Consider the following 20334-nt stretch of genomic DNA (forward strand, 5'->3'; position numbering starts at 1 on the left):
GATTTTTTTTTTCCTGATTTTCTTAAACTTAAGTATCACAGCAGCTCTTTGAGATAAATTTTCCTGTCTCAATTTTATAGGTAGGAAAAAGGGTTTGAGGGCTTAACTCTTAAGTGACTAATCTAAGGACTCACAGTAAATGGCAGTGATGGGATTTGAACCTGGAGTCTTTCTAACTCCAAAGGCCATGCCCTTACCTACTGCTTCTGAGGCCCGAGATGCAGACCAGACAGGGCCCTCAGGGGGCTGCTTGGTGCTAGCTCTTCTATGTGGAGATTGTGGAAAGGGACTGGAAAAACAAAGAGGCCATTTTTTACTTATTTCATCATTTTAACCAGTTCTGGCCCAGCAACTAATCAAATTTCTGAGAACTTGTCAAATCACATGCTTTCATTTTAAGGTGAATATGTTTAAGCTCCTTTCTCCTACTGGGTAATGTTATGCATTCTCTCCTCCTGGGCGTGTGATATGGTTTGGATTTGTGTCTGCTCCAAAATCTCATATCAAATTGGAGGAGGAGCTTGGTTGGTGATTGGCTTATGGGGGTGGATTTCCCCCATGCTGTTTTCATGATAGTGAGTGACTTCTCATAATATCTGATAGTTTAAAAGTGTGTGGTACTTCCCCCTTTACTCTCTCTCCTGCTACCATGTGAAGAAAGTCCTTGTTTCCCCTTCACCTTCTGCCGTGATTGTAAGTTTCCTGAGGCCTCCCAGTCATACTTCCTGTTAAGCCTATAGAACAGGGAGTCAATTAGACCTCTTTTCTTCATAAATTACCTAGTGTCAGATAGTTCTTTATATCAGTGTGAAAATGGACTAATACATAAAATTGGTATCAGCACTGCTATAGACATACCTGAAAATGTGGAAGCGACTTTTTAACTGGGTAACAGGCAGAGGTTGGAAGAGTTTGGAGGGCTCAGAAGAAGAAAGGAAGATGTGGGAAAGTTTGGCACTTCCTAGACACTTGTTGAATGGCTTTGCCCAAAACGCAAATAGTGATATGGACAGTGATGTCCAGGCTGAGGTGGTCTCAAATGGAGATGAGGAACCTGCTGGGAACTGGAGCAAAGGTCACTCTTGCTATGCTTTAGCAAAGAGACTGGTGGCATTTTGCCCCTACCCTAGAGATCTGTGGAACTTAAGAGAGATGATGATTTAGAGTATCTGGGGGAGGAAATTTCTAAGCAGCAAAACATTCAAGATGTGACCTGGTTGTTTCTAAATGTATATGCTCGTATGTGTGAACAAATAGATTATCTGAAACTGGAACTAATATTTAAAAGGGAAGCAGAGCATAAAAGTTTGGAAAATTTGCAGCCCAGTCATGTGGTAGAAAAGAAAAATCCATTGTCTGTGGAGAAATTCAAGTCTGCTGCAGAAATTCACATAAGTAAAGAGGAGCTGAATGTTAATAGCCAAGACAATGGAGAAAATGCCTCAAAGGCATTTCAGATACCTTTGTGGCAGCCCCTCCCATTATAGGCCCAGAGGCCTAGGAGGAAAAAATGATTTTGTGGGCCAGGCCCAGGGCCCAGCTGTTCTGTGCAGCCTTAGGACATGACGCCCTGCATCCCAGCTATTCCAGCTCTGGCCATGGCTAAAAGGGCCAAGGTACAGCTCAGACCATTGCTCCAGAGGGTACAATCCCTAAGCATTGGTGGCTTCCATGTGGTGTTGAGCCCGTGGGTATGCAGAAGACAAGAGCTGAGGTTTGAGAAGCTCTGTCTAGATTTCAGAGGATGTATGGACTTGCGTGGATGTTTAGGCAGAAGTCTGCTGCAGGGGTGGAGCCCTCATGGAGAACCTCTACTAGGGCAGTACAGAGGGGAAACATAGGGTTGAAGCCCCCACACAGAATCCCCACTGGGGCGCTGCTTAATGGAGGTATGAAAAGAGGGCTACCATCTACCAGACCCCAGGATGGTAGATTCATGAACAGCTTGCACTGTGCTCCTAGAAAAGTCACAGGCACTCAATGCCAGCCTGTGGAAGCAGCCGTGGGGACTGTACCCTGCAGAGCTGCCCAAGGCCTTGGGAACCCACCCCTTGCATCAGCGTGGCCTGGATGTGAGACATGGAGTCAATGGAGATTATTTTGGAGCTTTAAGATGTAATTACTGCCCTGCTCAGTTTTGGACTTGAATGGGGCCTGCAGCCCCTTTGTTTTGGCCAATTTCCCCCATTTGGAATGGCAGCATTTACCCAATGCCTGTACTCCTGTTATATCTTGGAAGTACATAACTTGTATGTGATTTCACAGGCTCTTAGTGGGTGATGATACTTTGGACTTTGAGTTAATGCTGAAATGAGTTAAGACTGGGGGACTGTTTAGAAGGGATAATTGTATTTTACAATGTGGCTTGGGTTGTATTTCAGGGCTCCCAGGGGAACTGAAGAGGCTCAAGAAAGGACATGAGATTTGGAAGGGGCCAGGAGTGGAATAATATGGTTTAGATTTTTGTCTCTGCCCAAATCTCATGTTGAATTGGAGGAGGGGCCAGGTGGGAGGTGATTGGATTGTAGGGACGGGTTTCCTTCCTGCCATTCTCACAATAGTGAGTAAATTCTCATGAGATCTGATGGTTTAAAAGTGTTTGGCACCTCCCTCCTCGCTCTCTCTCCTGCCACCATGTGAAGATGGTTTCCCTTCACCTTCTGCCATGATTGTAAGTTTCCTAATGCTTCCTAGTCATGCTTCCTTTTAAGCCCGTGGAACTGTGAGTCAATTAAACCTCTTTTCTTCATAAATCACCCAATCTCAGGTAATTCTTCATAGCAGTGTGAAAATGGACTGATTCAGCATTCCTCTTCCTAAGCAAGAGACTTTTTCAGAAGCTCACACTCATACATTGGATACACACGGATCATTTTATTACCTTCTGTCTCCTTTCTATTGCACAGGAAAATGTACTTAGAAGCTATTGTGGTGACTACACCAATAAAGCAATTACATTAATGAGTTTTCTGTTGTGTTACATTCATTTTTAACTTTGGATGTTGTCTAACCTGTCACATCACCTTTCCCCCAGCCCCCACTATCTCTAATCCTGCCTGTGCCCTTAGTGAGTCCTTTTGGTGGTAGGCAGATATATTACACCATAGATGGAGCGTGATTCACACACACAGCGTTTACTCCACCAAGCTGTCGGTCTGGCGTTTATTGGGTGTGGGTCTCAGGGAGTTGCTATATGAATATCTTAGAGGGAAAAAAGGAGAATGATGAATGCTTGGAAAGCTCTTTTCTGACATTCTAATTCTTACCCACTAAGTGTTAAAGTGGCAATATTTAGTTTGATGATTCAGTCTGTGTAGGGGAATTGGTTTTAGTGCTGTCACCACTGGGGCTCATGAATTGATCCACCCCTAAGGTCTGCATGACTTGAGAGATGAGTTTATTTGGACTTTGGAAAGAGAAGATAGTTTTAAGCCCCATTCACCTTACAGCTTCTATTGTCATATCAAGCCCTGGCTGGTGACTGGTGTGGTGGCACCGCCAAGCATGTCTTGGCTCATCAGAGCAAAATCTCACATTCAAGTCAGATGCTGATTTCATGTGTGATTTATGGCTGTTAAGCCAAAGACATGAGTAAAGTTTAAAATCATTGGCTTGTCTTGTGTGATTTTTAAGTAGCTCCCAAATCCCTCTGGTCAGCAATGAATGTTGCTTAGGAGCATTTGCAGGGTGTTTAGGAGTGGTGCGGTGGCGGGGGGGGTATTAAGAGACCTTGTTACTTGAGCAGTATCTTTTTGAACATTAAACCTTCCTTTTTTGTTAAAGCCACAGGATGGCTCAGAAATGCATTCGCATATTACCCAGGATTTTTTTTTTCTTTTCAGTAAAGATAAATCTGTATATGTTTGATCTCTCGTGTTTGAAGGAGATTAAAATAGAATCATTATGATGAAACTCTTTTCAAATGGTTATTCTGTCTTTGCTGTGATGGAAAGCTAGAATAAGTTTTCATTCTGGTGGCTTCAAAACATGATCCTGACATTATCAGTTCCATGCAAGGCCAAGGCGGGAGATGTTTGGGGGATTGTGGGGTGGGGGTAGGGTGGCAAGTGCTCCTTGGCCCACAGTAGTTTATAGCATCCCCCCATCCCTGTAGACATGCCTTTGAGGTTAGATGGTGATGGGAGAGTGTTTAGGTCTCTCTTAGGCTCTTGGAGAAGAGGGTGGCTTGGGTTGCACTGCAGGGCTCCCAGGGGAGATGAAGAGGCTCAAGATATAGTCTTAGTTGTATGAAAGGCAAGCCTTTCAAACAGCCAACCCCGTGGAGCCCTGGGAAGTGGCTCAGGGTACAGCAGTGATTTCCTGGGTCTGGCTCCATGGCTATCTCCAAGGCTAGCAGTTTGCCTTTCTGGTGCCTTTCTACCCCTCTGCTGCTGCTTTCTTCTCTCTCTCTAGCTACTGACACATTCTTCAAGCCCCACTTCAAACTCCCCACAAGGAAACCGAGTTGCTGCAAGTATCCTGTTGCTAGCTAGTCTATATAAAACAGCCTTTGCCTCAGGCACCAAGCCCTGGTCTGGCTTGTTTAGGCCAGGCATGTTTGCCTGGTACCAAGCATGCTGACCTATGACCATGGAACTCTGTCCAGCTGATTTACTCAAAAAGAAAACCGTCAGTGTGTAGCTCTTTGCATCATCTCAGGCTCCCCTCTGGCTCAGGTGGGGTTTCCAACCTCGTTCCCATGAAGGACCTTTGGGTTCATTAGGGTATCTAGCTCAGAGACTGCAGCCATCCATGCGTGGGACAAGTTACCACCATTTAACTCAACCTTCAAGGTGGTTTTTCAACATCAACTGGCCTGTCCACAGTGTACGGAGCTGAAGTCACTATGCCTGTCCTACCTGTATCCCCAGTGCCACTTCTTTCTTCCCTCCTACTAGACCTGTTCTCTCCATTCTTCTTCTAGCTGTAAAACTGTGAGAACTCAAGCATCTGAGTCTCCCTGACATAGCAATTCTCATGCAGAACAAAGCTAAGAAATGGAAGGGAAGGCCAGGCGCGGTGGCTCACGCCTGTAATCCCAGCACTTTGGGAGGCCGAGGCAGGTGGATCACCTGAGTTTGGGAGTTTGAGACCAGCCTGACCAACATGGAGAAACCCCCTTTCTACTAAAAATACAAAAGTAGCCGGATGTGGTGGTACATGCCTGTAATCCCAGCTACTCAGGAGACTGAGGCAGGAGAATCACTTGAACCCTGGTAGGCGGAGATTGCGGTGAGCCAAGATTGCACCATTGCACTCCAGCCTGGGCAACAAGAGCAAACTCTGTCTCAAAAAAAAAAAAAAAAAAAAAAAAAAAAAAAGGAAGAAGTGATTGTATTGCATTTCTGCCAGCTCTGTCTCCTGCTTTGCATTTAGGCTTGCCTGATTTCTTTTAGACCCTGTCTGATTTCTCTTTAGGACAAGAAATTCCATTCAGGACTGATTTGATTAATTTGTTGATCTTGGAACCCGTCCATTGTAGAGAATGTCAAGGGGTTTCTTCTGAACACATTGTAAGAGAATCTGGAATCCTCCTACACCTGGTGGTCATGCAGGAGCATAAGAAGTGGCCCCCTCCCACGATTTATCTGTCAGCTTATTGTATTGCTTATGTCTTGCCTTCTTCCAAAAACTTAATTTATTATTCCACAAGTAGTACATGTTCCTTGTAGATGAAAAAAAAATAACAGGAACAAATTGTTCCTTGATACTTGGAGAGTAAGACATCACACGTTAAAATATTTTTCTAAAGTTAAATCAACTTTAAGCATAGCTTGCTGAGATAGACAAGAAGCCCAGTATCAGGCGTTCCTCAAGGCTTCTTCCCTTGAGAGGAGGAATTTATAAGACTCAGGAGGAAGAGGGGATGACCAGGAGGCTCTGCAGGCCCTAGCACTGAGTGCTCCTGTCTCAGTGGTACCTCCCTGTCCTTCCCCACATTAAATTTCTACCCTATCAGAGTCCTGTGTTGCAGAGGTGTCAGGCTCTCCCAAGGGAGGCCTCATAAGCTCATTCATTCCTGCCTTGCCCAGTAACCTGTGTGGGGCCATTTCCTGATACAGTGCTTGAAGCACATACCTTCATCTCTCCTATTTGGAAATGCTGGTACAATTAATTTGCCTTATTGGGCCAACAAACTGAAGAGAAAACATTGGAGGAGGACTTATCCACTGCCCGTCGTTTCCTCCCTCACTTTTGGAAACCCACAAATAATAATGTTTACTCTTTTGTGGAGCAAGGAGAGTCCAGACCTTAGGGAGTTCAAAGCTGGCCTTTCCTTCATGAGTTAGGAAGCAAAGTGCCATATTGCAGGAAAAAGAGATGAACAGAAGATACCAGTAAAATTCTTAATGTACTATTTTAACGTATTGGTACATAAAAAGAAGGCACAAGTCACCCATGGTTCTTCCAGTCATACTTAACAGCTGTTAATATTTTGTTGTTGACTTAATCTTTTTTTCTATGTATCTGTATAGAGGTGTACCAGAAAGGTTGGAGACAGCTTTTGCAGAGTCAGTATATCGCAGTATTTAAAGAAGAAACTGACACAAAGAGAAAAAACCAAGGGCCTGAAAATAAGTCCAGGAGTTACTTTTCCTATAAGGCTTATTCTTTTCCCTCAGCTCCAGAAGGGGTTTTTCATGAAAAAAAGTCTTCTACAAGGAGCTAAAAAGTGAAACCTCTGTTTGTATGGTGGATATAATTCTCCTTTTAAAAGGCCCCCCTCTGCCCCCATCCCAGGGGAGCTCTATGGCTGAGGACCTCGTAATTGCTGAACTGCATTTCAAATCAGAGTGTAATTGTGATCAAACCAAGTGACTCTCATTACTCCTTTGCCTCTTGCATCAAAACCACTTACATTGACACCGAGCAAAGCTGAGCACACTCAGCCTGTGATTCTTGGCAGGCTGGCTTCCCTTTTAATAGGCAGGGTTGCACAAGCGGGCGGGGTAGCTGGTGCCATCTGCAGGAGGAAGGTGGTAGGTGGTGAGAGGTGCTTGTGCTGCTCTCTTCTTGGAACCAGAAATACCCAGGGCTCTGGGTTGCTTTCTGGGATTGTAGCTAGGTGGGTCCCTGGGCTTTTATTCTAGGCCCCACCTGTCCCCAGACCTGGAAATAATTAGAGGCAAGTGTGCCTGCAGTTGTCTACTGTGTGGTGAAAGCCTGGTGGGCTGTTGGCTTCCTTTTGTCATGTATGCCCATTATACTTCATGTACTTGGTTGTTGAGATAGCCAGCAACAGTTTTATCACGTTCAGTGGTTTTGAGTTTCTCATGGTGCCTTTTTAAAAGGCCTGACACTCCTAGGCACAGAGGAAGGGAACGTTCTTCTAAGCCCCTTTGAAGTGGCAGGCATGGACTTTGTTCTCTGCACACACGTCTTATGAGAATCAAGCTGTGGATCTCCCCAGCAGGGTGCAGTGGGGTAGCTGGAGGTCATGCGTAGCCTGTGCAGACTTGGAGCACAAAGCTCCTGTTAGCTGGTTCCATTGCTCAAGTGTTCTATTGTCGATGCTGAATTTCTGTTTTGGAATTTAAAAAATTCTTATTTTTAGCTTTTTATAATGAGGAGACACAATTGCTCTCTTTCTTAAATGTCTGGCCTCATTCTTACCTAACAGTGGAATCCTGGATTACATAATTTACCGAGATATTTTTGAGTTTTTATTTTACATTTCTATTGAGGTATAATACATGTACAGAAAAAGTACACAGATCTTAAGTGTACATCTCAGTAAATGTTTACCTCTAAATACTCCTTTGTAAACTTATCACCTTATCCAGATGAAGATATAAAGCACTTCCAGCACTTCCAAAGGCCCTCTAGTGCCCTTCCCAGACAGTGCTCCCTTCCCAAGGGTAATGACAGTTCTAACTTATCACCAACTGTTCATTTTGCCTGTTTTTGAATTTGATATAAAATGAATTCATCCAGAATATATTCTTCTGTATCTGCCTTCTTTCATTCATTATGTCTATGGGATTACCATGCTGTTGTGTCTAGAAGTAGTTGTTTGTCATTGCTGTGTTTTATTCCTTTTTGTGAATTTATTACCACAGTTTATCTGTTCTACTGTTGATTGGACATTTTACTTCTTGACATTTTTTAAAGTTTTGCTTATCAAAAACCATCTTTTGATGTTGGCCGTCATTTATTCCAATGATTTATAAAAAATTAGCAGTGGATCTTTCTTTTTTTCCAAAGGAAATGTCATGTAGAGTCCATTCATAGAAAACAGATAAAATGTGAACTGCTGCAACTGAGATGGGGGAGGGTGGCTTGGAGCCCCCAGCCTCTCTGCTTTTTCTTATTCCCATACGATGGCCCTTAGGTGAAGCAGTTTAGCTTGTTGGTTCAGACCTGGCTTCTGGAGTTGGGCTGCCTGCCTAGTTTCTCTTTGCTGTACATTCTTGAACAAATTACTTAACCTCATTTTCCTTATCTGTGAGATGGAGTTTTTTTTTTTTTCTTTTAATAATCCTCAAAGAAAACATTAAGGAAAGCAGTGCAAGGAAAGCACTGCATGCTGTGTTCCACTCATCAAGGGTGTCATAAATGGTGTGGTGAGTGCTGCTGTCATCACTGTAGTCAGTGTCATTTTCTGCAGAGTCCTAGCACTCCCTGGGGCACCATCAGAAAGCCATGGATTCATGGCAGTAGCAGAATCACAGCCTTCACTGTCCCTCCAGTCCGTGAAGATGTGACATGCCACAGCGTGTTGGAATGCCTCTGAGGCCCTCCTCCCTTCTAGGGCAGGAACCCGTGGGCAGCAAGTGCATCGCTCATCATGAGACTGGCAGAAGGCTGGCACTCTCCTGATGAGTGGAACTGGACCCCCCAGAGCCCTACTTCTCAGACCCATTTTTCACTATGTACCTGGGCTTGGTGGGACTATTGAGTCTGCTAAATAAAGACTACCTGGGGCTTCATCTTTGTGACAGGATGTCCTTGTGGCGTGAATCCAGAAAGAGGTTAGGATGTGAAGAATGGAGCCCCTTTTAGGCTTTTATTCTACCCTGGTTTCCAGCCCAATTGGTCTTTTGGAGTCAGGCCCAGGCCCATGTGTTGCTGGAAGGATTAGATATTACTATTATTACTGTTTGTAATAACAATAGATGACAATTATTTAGTGCATGCAATCTCCATTAGATGTGTTATTTAATCTTCCTGACAGCCCTATGAGATAGGTATAGTTACATGTGTTGATCTGCCCACCAGGCACCTCCCCATTTTAACTAGAATTAAATTCCATGAGGGAGAGATTTTTTTTTTTCTTTTCTTAACTGTTGTATCCCCAGAAGCTAAAACAGTGTGGGCTCACTAAATATGTGTAAAAATGAATGAATAATTCTTTCTATTAAAGAAGAAGAGTTTAGGGGCTCAGACCAGTTAAATGACTCACCCAACATCACACTGCTAGTAGGAGGCCGAGCCAGGTCTGTTTGATTCTGAGCTCCTGCTGGTAACTGTCCTCCTGTACAAGAGTTGGAGGGGAGACCCCTCCTGAAAGGATGGGATGAAAGAGAGGGATTTTACCTTGAGCTCAGTGTTTGTATGTACCTGTGATAATGAGACCAGCATGCTGCAGAGTACACATGGGACGTGCCACCTGACGTCCAGGTGGGGTCGTTCAGGACCCTCATCTGCATGGGTCCAGGTCTTTGCTGCCCCCAGACAGTCTGACAGGGCAGAGGACTTGGCGATGGGCTTCCATCTTGGCCCTTCATCAGGATTCTGCAGGCACTGGGCAGATATTCCTGTCCTGGATCCTTCTACAGGGATACTGCAGGGGAATTGATGGGGCAGGAGATGAAATCCACCATTGTCTGACAGAGGTCTTAGATCAGTCCTGTGCTTAGGGCAATGACCGTTCATACTTGGGGATTTTCATCCCCTTTCTTTTTAAACTCTAGGTATTCCCAGTAGGAAACTGCCTGTTGATCATGTTAATCTTAGGGAGACTTTTCAAGCCATTTGATTTTTTTTTTCCTGACATCAATATTATAGTTTTATTATAGTAACAAATAGTTGTTACAGTGAGACCTACACACATATACAGAATTATATTTAAATTCATATAGAATATTTACATTTTTAAGTTATACTTTTGAAATTAGAAGAAGTACAGCTTAATTTTGATAACAAAGAAATATATATAAGACAAAAATAGACAAGAGTTAACAATAAAAACACAACTATCTGTTGTTATAACATGTGGAAACTTTTTGTCAGAAAGCTACATCTTCTTAATCTGATTGTCCACGTCATTAAAATATGGATGATTCAGTGCCATTTTGCCAGAAATTCGTTTGGCTGGATCATAGATTAACATTTTCGAGAGCAAATCCAAGCCATTTTCATCCAAGTTTTTGACATGGGATGCTAGGCTTCCTGGTTTCCATTTGGGAAATGTATTCTTATAGTCCTGTAAAGATTCCACTTTTGGCCACACTTCATTGTTGGGAGTGCCCAAAGCTCTGAAAATCCTGAAGAGTTGATCAATTTCTGAATCCCCATGGAAAAGTGGTTTTTTAGTTGCTAGTTCAGCAAATATGGTGTGTATCCTCCAAATGTCAACTGGAGTTGAGTAACGAGCTGACCCCAGCAATACTTCTGGAGATCTGTACCAGAGTGTTACTACCTCATGTGTATATACTCTAATAGGTATTGCGAAAGCTCTGGCAAGGCCAAAATCAGCCAGTTTAATTGTTCCTTTGTCATCAGTCAAGAGATTTTGAGGTTTTAAGTCTCTGTGAAGAACTCTTCTAGAGTGACAAAACACAATCCCCTGTAGGATTTGGTATAAATAACTCTTAACGAGTGAAGAATCCATGTACTGACCAGGAGGGATAGAATCCAAGTATTTCTTCAGATCTATGGAAAGAAACTCGAAGATGAGATATAACCTGGAATCCTGCATAAGCATATCCTGAAGACTGACTATATTTGGATGACGAAGTTCTTTTAATAGAGAAATTTCCCGAATTGCAGTACTAGGAACCCCTTCCTCTTCACTTTCTAGTCTGATTTTTTTCATGGCTACCACTTGACCTGTAGTTTTGTGTCTACCCTTATACACAACTCCATAGGTACCTTCTCCAGTTTTCTCTATTTTGGTATAATCTTCCATAGTTAGTCAATGGGTATAGCAGATCCTGGCTTATTATCCCGCGGTGGCCACAGCGGCAGCTACCACAACCACGTTGCTCTCCGCTCAACTTCCAAGAGCCAGCTTTGAAGCCAAGTGCCGCCATTTGATTTTTAAATGCACTTTTACTCACAGTACAGTTGGCAGCAGGTAATTACCATTAGGCCTGTCTTAGTGTGTTTTGTGCTGCTATGACAGAATACTTGAGACTGGGTAATTTACAATGAATAGAAACTTGTATGGCTCAAAGTTCTGAAGATTGGGAAGTCCAAGATCCGGGGGTCTAAATGTGGTAAGGTCTGTCCTGCTGCATCATTACATGGTGGAAGGTGGAAGGGCAAGAGAGCATACACAGAGAGAACAAGAGAGGGAACTCACAGCCTCAAGCCTTTTTAGAATTGGCATTAATCCATTCATGAGGGTGGACATATTCAAACCATAGCAATGTCATCATACCACAAACTGTAGCTGCAAAGAGTTCCTCTCCGCCATCATTTCTACATCCTTGGAGGAAGAACTGAAGATTTATGAGATGCAGGCAGAAGAACTGAAGATTTATGAGATGCAGGCAGAGAGTGGCTGCTCACCTCCAGGCCTTTTTTTGCTTGGTGCTTATCCTTTCTTTATCTCCATTTAAGTGTGTGTGTACCCATTCCCACTTAAGTATGTATTATCTCCTCTTCTATTCCATATTGTTCTGTGCTTAGCGTTGTCATTTTCTGGTATTTTACTTTGGAATTCTTACCAAATTGTGACTAATCTCTGCAACACGCTCTTTACCCTTTCTTGGAATTTCTGACACAGTGTTGGACCCTTTTTTGTGTGTGACAGTTTTAGAATTACCCTCTGACGTCAGCTGGGTTGAAAAAGTGCTTGTCTCCTCTTAGCCGTTTCTTACCCTGGGGTCGTTTTTAGCAAGTTTTAGTGATGGTGCCTTGCCAAGATATTTTCTTTAAAAGTTACAGTGTAGGTGTCTCCTTATACTTTCCCTCAGCATGCAGGAAGGGGTTTGCATCCAATCCTTGTAAGGAAAGATCAAGCTTCTATTGCTTAGGGAGGGTATTGGTTGGCAGAATGTGGGGTTCAGTGGATTCAGCAAATGAGACACTGAAGAGCACAGTAGTTAGGAGCTTGGCTGCGGACACAGACTGTCTGGGTCCACGGGAGGAACTGACGAAGTTTCTTCCTGTTGCTTTATCATTCTTGAGACCTACACAGTCCAGTACAGTAACCACCAGGCTGATGTGGCTACTCAGCAGCTGAAACTGGGCTAGCCCACAGTGGGATGCGCTGGGAGTGTAAAACACCAAGATTTCAATGCCTTAGGATGAAAGATCATTAATATTTTAAAATATGGATGGCATGTTGAAAAAATACTTTGGGTTAAATAAAATATTAGAATTAATGTTCCCTGTTTTTGCTTTGTAGTGTGACTGCCAGAAATTCAAATTATATATGTGGTTCACATTGTGGTTGACGTTATATTTCTATTAGATAGTGCTGATCTCACCTGAGGATAGTAACAGCCCCTTCCTTCTTCATGTGTTGCTGTGAGGGTTAAATGGGTGAATAGATGAATGGTGTTTAATTTGGTACTCAGCATAAAGTAAGTATTTACAAAGCCTTAGACAATCATTGTTGACGTTATCGTCATCATCTTATCATCCAGGGTGGAAACCTAAGCTAAGAGGAGAAAGTTTGGATGTGGAGACATCTGGATTGTGGTTTGAGGTAAACTTATCAACCTCTTAAGAGGTTGTTTATGATTTGGGACTCTCTGGTGTTATAAGTAATCCTTATCCCCTTGGCTCCTCTTTTATATTGGTAATGGAAGGCTGTGTATACAGTTCATGGTAAATCCTGTTACCTAAAGGGATGGCTGCTCACTGCAAAATGCTTTGTAGAATCCCCAGAGGCTTATTTATTTACCAAGCTACTTTGGCTCTTGCAATGGAGTGAAAAATCAGGTTTTCATGAAGCCAGTTATAAATAGCTAACCTTTGGGAAGGGCTTACCATATGCCTAGCACTACGCTAAGTGCTTGCCATGTATTTCTTTATTTAATGCTCACAGTAGCCCTCCAAGGCAAGTGCTGGCCCCACCAGTTTAAGTGGAGAGAAGCAGAACTTAGCATAAGTAACATCTTGCAGCCAGGACGTGAGGGAGCTGGGACTTGAATCTAGGTCGGTCTGATTCTCAAGTTGTGGCACTATTCATTCTGCCTCCTTGGAACTCAAAAAGCAAGTCTTTTAATCAGGAAACCTTATGCAGCACACTGGGTATTTCAGAATGTCTGAGACACTGGAGAGGGCATAAGCCTGAAGGCATAAGCCCAGAAAATGGCTGAGTCCTCAGGCCAGGGTTGAACTGGGTTCTGGAACCAGAGTGGAGTACATGGTGGCCATGGGCAGGTGTGGCCAGGTACTGTGACCAGCAGTGAGAACAGCACAGCCCTGGTCTCAGGCTGTCCCTTTGTGTCAGCCGGGCAGATTTTATAGGATATATTCATGGACCTGAGGCCCATCCACCTGAGAGGCTTTCCCAAGACCCTGGAGAGGCAGAGATGCTTGACAAATGCATTAACTTTGCCAATGCTGCTTAAAGGAGGTATGTGATATAACATTTCCAAAGACACAGTGTTTTCTTGGAGCAATCTCAGTACAGCTAAAACTCTAATGACTGCATGTGTCAGAAAAGGAGCTTCTTTTTCACTTAGGCCTGATGTAAATTCACTGGTGACTTTACCATGTTAGCTAAATTCCAGGAAAGATACATGTCACTGGGTTGGGTGTTTCTGTTGCCGTGGGACATTGAATGATGCATTCTTTAATGAGCGAGTGTCACTCATTGGAGCAGCTGCCTTTCAGGGAGCCTTTCTCTTGAATAGAAAAATTCTATTTAGTATCCCAGTTATTTCCTCTTTGACCCCCTTTCAGTCAAAATATGCAAGGTTTATTCCTCACCTCTTGACATCCAACGCCTGTTAGAGCCTTATTAGCATTTGTTCTCATTGACGTTCATTGCATTTTAAATCTGGCAGGGACGTGATTAAGAGGTGGAAAATCAGTGGACTTGGTCGGCGTGTGACTGTCTGATCGTGGCATGATGACCAGCTCAGCATTTAATCACATCTCTGTTTTCAGTTTCCTTTTATACCCCTGGAGGGAAAAAGTTCAATTCTCAGTTATGCTCTGGCTGGCAGAGGTAGGCAGTGGGTGAGAGGGGTGCAGAATCGGTTGGTCCTGAGTGTGCTGAGAGGCAGACTAGGTCCTAGGAGACGAATTCTACCTACCATTCACCCTAGGCACCATCCTTGCATCACTCGCTACCCGAATAAGCGGGCCAGCTGGGCTTATTCTTATAAGGAGGTGTACCTGTGGGATCCCAGTAAATCACTGCACTCATCCTGTGGGGTTGGCGGTTGCTATGGATAGAATTGTGTCCCTCCGAAGTTCCTTTGTTGAAGCTGTCACCCCCAGTGTGATGATATTTGGACATGGGGCCTTTGGGAGATGTTTAGGTTTAGATTAGGTCATGGGGGTGTGGACTTCATGATGGGATTAGTGTCCTTATAAGCAGAGACATCAGAGACCTTGCTTCCTCTTTCTCTCAGTCATACGAGGGTACAGCAAGGAGGCAGCCATCTGCAAGCCAGGAAGAGTGCCCTCACCAGGGAACTTAATTGGCCAGCACCTTGATCTCAGATTTGCAGCCTCCAGAACTGTGAGAAGTAAGTTCCTGTTGCTTAGACCACCCACTCTGATGTATTTTGTTACGGAAACCTGAGCTAAGACAGTGGTCCTAGTTCCAGTTCACGACTTTGGGAAGCTTACATAAGTTCCCAATGAGCAAGTGGCACACCCAGGTCAATCTGGGGGCAACAGCCGGTCTCCCTGGCACTTCTCCACCCCTGTATGGATGTTGCCTGTTGGGGTTTTGCTTATATATGTTCTCCTCAGGAGGATCTCTTAGCCCTCTCATTATTTTTGGGTCCCTTGCAAAGCCATGTGTAGAGTAGACATTGAATAGACAACAGCACAGTGAGTGAATGAATATGACAGCCTGGGACAGAAACCAACCAAGGGAAGAGGTAGATAGATGGAGGAAGCCACAAAGTCACTCACCTTTTCCTTTCACTCATGTCTTATATATGAGTTTGCATGAATAAGAATTCCCACAGAAGTTTCCTCTGCTGTCCAGACACCTGCCCACCTGTCAGGGAGCATTGCCTTTGTCTTCAGGAGCAGCTCTGAAGGGTCTCAAACTGTTCTTTCCCACATAGGTCTAACTCAGCCTACTTGTCGGCTCAACTGACACCACCCTGGTGGGAGTCCAAACCTCTGCTTCCATCTGAGCACCAGGCTGGATGGGAAAGAATGAGTTAAAGCCTGCAAGTATGAGTCTGTTGTGCAGAGCAGCATCTAGGTCATTCCTTCAACACAAAAGAAATGAAATACAGCTCGTCTAGCTGCAGCTTGCTGCATGAACCCCGCTGCTCTGTGCAGAATAATACCAGGCGGGCATGAGGCCATTTTAATAAGAGACAGCAAGATTAATAAGGGAGCAGACCACATGTTCCTCTGGAACACATAGTCCTGTATGCAGTCGTGAAGGAGACACATGGGAGATGTGGAAGCGGTGGGGACAGGGCTGTGGGGAAGGGAGAGGGAGGCACAGGGCCAGCAGCCCCAGACAAAAGCCAGCCTAAGACACTTCCTGGGAGGAAGGGCCGCATGATGACAGGGGTCCTAAACTTGGGTCCAGGATGGGTTTCTAGCAATCTGAAGATGCCCTGAAGCTGTGTGTGCAATGCTGCGTGTATACCCCTCTAGCCTAGCTGGCTGTATTTGGGGCTGCACAGGGCCTTTGCCTGTGCCCTCCTCCCTGCCTGAATCAGCCTCTCCCATGGCTGCCTAGTTAGATCCCACTCTGCCTCCAGGTCTCACTTGCTTGTGGAAACCTTTCCAGACCCCCAAAACAGGTCACAGGTGCCCATTGTTCCCTCTCAGGACCCTGTGCTCCTTTTCTTTGTGGCATGGTCCAGTTGTCATTGTACCTTAACTTGTAACCCTCCTCCCCATGTCTTTTGCCCACTTGGGTTATTCTGCTTCACTAAGTAAACCGGATTTCCCTGGCTGTTTGTTCATATGTTCATGCCTGGAAACAACTCTTCCAGCCCTGGCTCAACATCATCTGGTTCAAAAGCCACAATTAGCTGACCACAATCTTTGTGACTGTTAGGTACACATGTTTGAGGGGGAGTGTGGTTGGATTAATTTGGGCTAGTGAGTATATCTTCTAGGATCAGGGTTAATCTAATGGAAACTGCTTTGAAGAGAGGGTCATGTGATAGTGAAACTGCCTTTTGGGGGCGGTTGGATAGTATAAGTGGGGTGAGGAAGCCTGGTGTGGAGAGCACGTGGGCTGGTATTTCCACTGTAGTTTCCTAACTAGAGGTGGACCTGAGCCCCCTTTGCCCTCGCCTTGGCTACAGCCCTTTTCCTGCATCCAAAGCAGTAGCTCCTCTGACTTTGGGGGCAGGGATGTGCACTTTATGTTAGCATCCCAAGAACTTGGCCCAGTTATTGGCAGGTAGTTGGTGCCTAAATGGTGTTGGTTCCAATATGAAAGAGAAGAGGCATCGGGGGATTTCCAGACTGTTTAGCCTGCGCTGCTTTGTCGGGATGTGTGGTTTATATGGGTCAGCATGAAAGACTGCGGGCAAAGAAAAACAGGGAGCTAGAAGGAGCTCAACATGGGATAGCCGTGGGGAATATAGATCACGTTGGCACTTTTGTTCTATTCACTGCATGCCTGCTTTCGAATTTAATGTTCCTGAGGCATGTCTCAAATTGAGTTATTTATATTTTTTTCATTAAGTTGTAAACTTCTTACAGAAAAGTGTCCCCCAGGTGCCTTATCTGGGGCCTTGATCCCCTGGAGCTGTTCTAGAAATACTCAGTGACTTGGTTTCTGTAAACCTGAACTTCATATTCTTCTGTGCACTGTGCTCAACAGTGCTGCTGCTTTTTGAGACAGGTTGACTGCAGGGGTGGGTGTGACTGTTCAGGGATGTTAAAGACTTATGGGGAGTCTGGGCCAGGGCTCCTCTTGTCAATCATGCATTTTGTACCAGTTGTTGCCACCTGGTGATTGTCAGCGTTTCACTTCGAGTAGTAAAGGAAGGGCATCCGCTTAGGCAGGAAAGCCGTTGATGGAGGCAAAGCAGAACTGTAAGCACTCAGTCCCCTGAATCCAGGGCTTATATGAAGCCAGTGTAATCCAGATACTTCACGTACTTTAAGATATGTGAACAGGTGAATTGACGAAACAAATGAAAACACTGGAAGCACAGAATCACTGGCATTTGACTCAGTTGTCACAGTGCACTCTCTGTCTCCTTCTCATCTCTGGCTCAGCAATTTGAGCAGTCTAAGGCCTTGTGTTTAAAAATTGCAACCACAGTTGTTTGTTATTCTTCTCAGTTACTTGGTCTGATACTTTTCTTGTTTTGCTGACAACTGGTCCACACTTAGCTGGAGCATCCATCCCCCTTTCTGTCACCATTTCTTAGAGGCATATGCTTTTCCCTCTGGTTCTGACTTTCACAAGGCCGGTAAGAGACTCCCTTGCCCCACCTATTTTGACTAAACTCCTACTTAATCACTTACGTCTTGGCAGGACTCGAAGACCTTCCCATTCGAAGCAGCTAAGCTATTCTGACAAGCAGTTGGTTAGTGTTAAATGGCATCAACTCACATCACCTGAATGTAGTCCTACACCATAGGGGGTGGGGTGGGGTAGGACTCCAGCTTTGACCTCCTAGGCCAGTTTGGTGGAAGGATTTAGGGCACAGATGTTGGAGTCCAACCGGCCCCAGCTCCCAGCCTGCTCTGTCACTTTTTGGTGGGGTGGTCACAGGCAAGTTTGTCTTTTCTTGTCTGAAAAATGAAGATAACACCTGCTTCCTAGGGTTTTTGTGGGGATTAAACAAGATCTTCTGTCTTTACATTAGTTAGCGTGATGCCTGGTACTGAGTGTTCAGTAAATGGTAGCTATTTACTGGTATGATTATCTAGTTTATAGATTTTGATAAGACAGCTCCAAATTTTCTATTTTGAAAACATCAAAATTGTCATGTTTCCTATGTGACATCCTGGATCTTGATGAGGTTGAACAGTGCTGTCTTATTCTTGGAGCACTGGGGGAGTATTCTTGGAGAAGATTCAGTGAAATTCTTGACTAAAGTGCAAAAATCCCAGAGTTTTGTCTGTTTCCTGCTCACTGAACTTCACGGCAAAGAGCTCTTCTGGGAACCTGTCCCCTGTCCCTGCCTCCCATGGCACTGATTGGGAGTCCATGCCATGCTCAGAGCTTTTGCTGCATCCTTTTGGGCAATTCATGAGGATTTGCATTTTTCCAGTGCTGCCAGAAGTTTTGGTACTGTACTTTTGTGCGCCGTTGTGTGTAAGTGGTGCTACAGAATATTTAATAAGGTCAAACATAATACATGTTTGAAAACTGTGTAAGTTGAGTTAGGAAAACAGCTTTGATTGCATGAGTAATATTTAAAGTGCCTGTTAAAAATATAGCAACTTTTCTATCAATAATAGAAAACCTTCTGAGCTCTGGAGAGATTTTTAAAGCAAGATCCAGTGGCTCTTGCCCGTCTTGGTGAAAGTTTTCCATTAAACAGATGATTCATATTACGAGAGTGGAATGATTAACATGAATTATGGGAAATTATTCTAAGACTTGAGTGTCTGATTTATGAATGGATTAGGAGGCAGATTGCTTCACAATTGTTTTATTAAAAGGGAGAATTTTAGCTGACTAACCAAGACCCTCCAGAAAGAGGGTTTGCCCAAGATTGGTGTTCCTTTGAGGGGCAATTTCTCAGGGTCCTTTATTTAAAGGGGGAAACTTACTTCTAGGGAAGAGTGGCTACCTGCTTCTGTCAGTTCTGGAATTGACTGTAGAATTCCTCCCAAACCTGACTCAATTAGAAAGGCTTGAGAAAGCCAGAACTACCCCTTGTGGGGTGAACCTTTGCATCCTGGACATGTGCCAGAGAGCTGGGAAGAAACCAACTTAATTCAAGTTGGTCAGAGATTCCCATGTGGATGGACAGAGTGGCTGGGGCTCCCCTCCCTTGTTTACTGGCCCCAGCACTGCTTTCAGGAAGGTCTTAGTGGAGATCCCTGGACTGAGAACTGCAGCCTGGGAGGAGAGGGGATGACCGAGCAGGGGAGCAGCTGTGGCAAGCTGGGTGTTCTGCAGAGGCATCCCACAAGCTTGGGTTGGTATCCTCACCAGAAGTATGACCTGAGGCCCTACTGTGTGCCAGCACCTATGCTGGGCACTTGGACATGAGTCCTCCCTGTGAGGAGCTCACATTCCATCTGGGACAACAAATGAGATGACAGTGTCCTGCAGTGAGCATGAAGGAGCAGTTTACATGCAACTAAGTCACTGATCCTAATGGCACCTCTTTGAGGGAGGCACTATTATTAGCCCCATGTTACAAATGAGGGGCCTTTAGACCACATGGTAATAAGTGACAACCTCAGCTAGGACACAGCTTTGGCTAATTCCAAGTCTTGGCTCTTAAATCCTGCTCTATCGTCAGTATAAAATGGTAGCTAATGCTGTGGTGTCATAAGCACTGAGTACTGGGCACTGTCCCACCGTATAGGCTCAGGAGGGGCAGGTTCAGATTTTGCCCTTTTTATACAGTCCCCCTGTAGTTGTTTGTTAGGGAAATGGGTGAATTGCCCTTGTCTTAGGTGGGGAAGCTATAGATGGAGGCAAAGCAGAACTATAGGTGCTCCTGTCTCCTGGATTCAGGTATCACCAGGGCTGTGGGACCCTCATGCAAAAAGCTCTTTGTTCTGCAGCCTTATGCTTATCTACCTCATCCAAAGGCTGTGTGAAAATGACTCAGTTTTTCTTTGGCTTTGTGCAGATTCTTCTATTAGGTCACTTAGGCTTCCATTGGCAGACAAATCACTCGTAATTTGAGTGTTAAGCCCCATGGTGCCTGGCACATGGCAGCTGCAAGAAACATCACCCCGCTCCCCAACATCCTTGCCTCTAGCTTCGAGGTTGATGAAGCAGCCACAGGTGGGCAGATGGTGCTTAGGTATTAGGGAAAACTGCTTACGAATCTCGGTATTTAACCTCTG

At 44.6% G+C, this 20334-nt stretch overlaps 1 protein-coding gene and 1 pseudogene across 1 annotated transcript in view; one reads left to right on the top strand and one right to left on the bottom strand.

Moving 5' to 3' along the window:
• The window catches only part of LOC105467102 (SPARC (osteonectin), cwcv and kazal like domains proteoglycan 1), a 514664-nt gene that overhangs the window by 109770 nt on the left and 384560 nt on the right, over positions 1–20334 (top strand). The gene's annotated exons all lie outside the window — the stretch shown is intronic.
• On the bottom strand, positions 10147–11178 carry LOC105467101 (cyclin-dependent kinase 1 pseudogene; annotated as a pseudogene).

The sequence above is a fragment of the Macaca nemestrina genome, chromosome 6 (assembly GCF_043159975.1).
Source record: "Macaca nemestrina isolate mMacNem1 chromosome 6, mMacNem.hap1, whole genome shotgun sequence".
Lineage (NCBI taxonomy): Eukaryota > Metazoa > Chordata > Mammalia > Primates > Cercopithecidae > Macaca > Macaca nemestrina.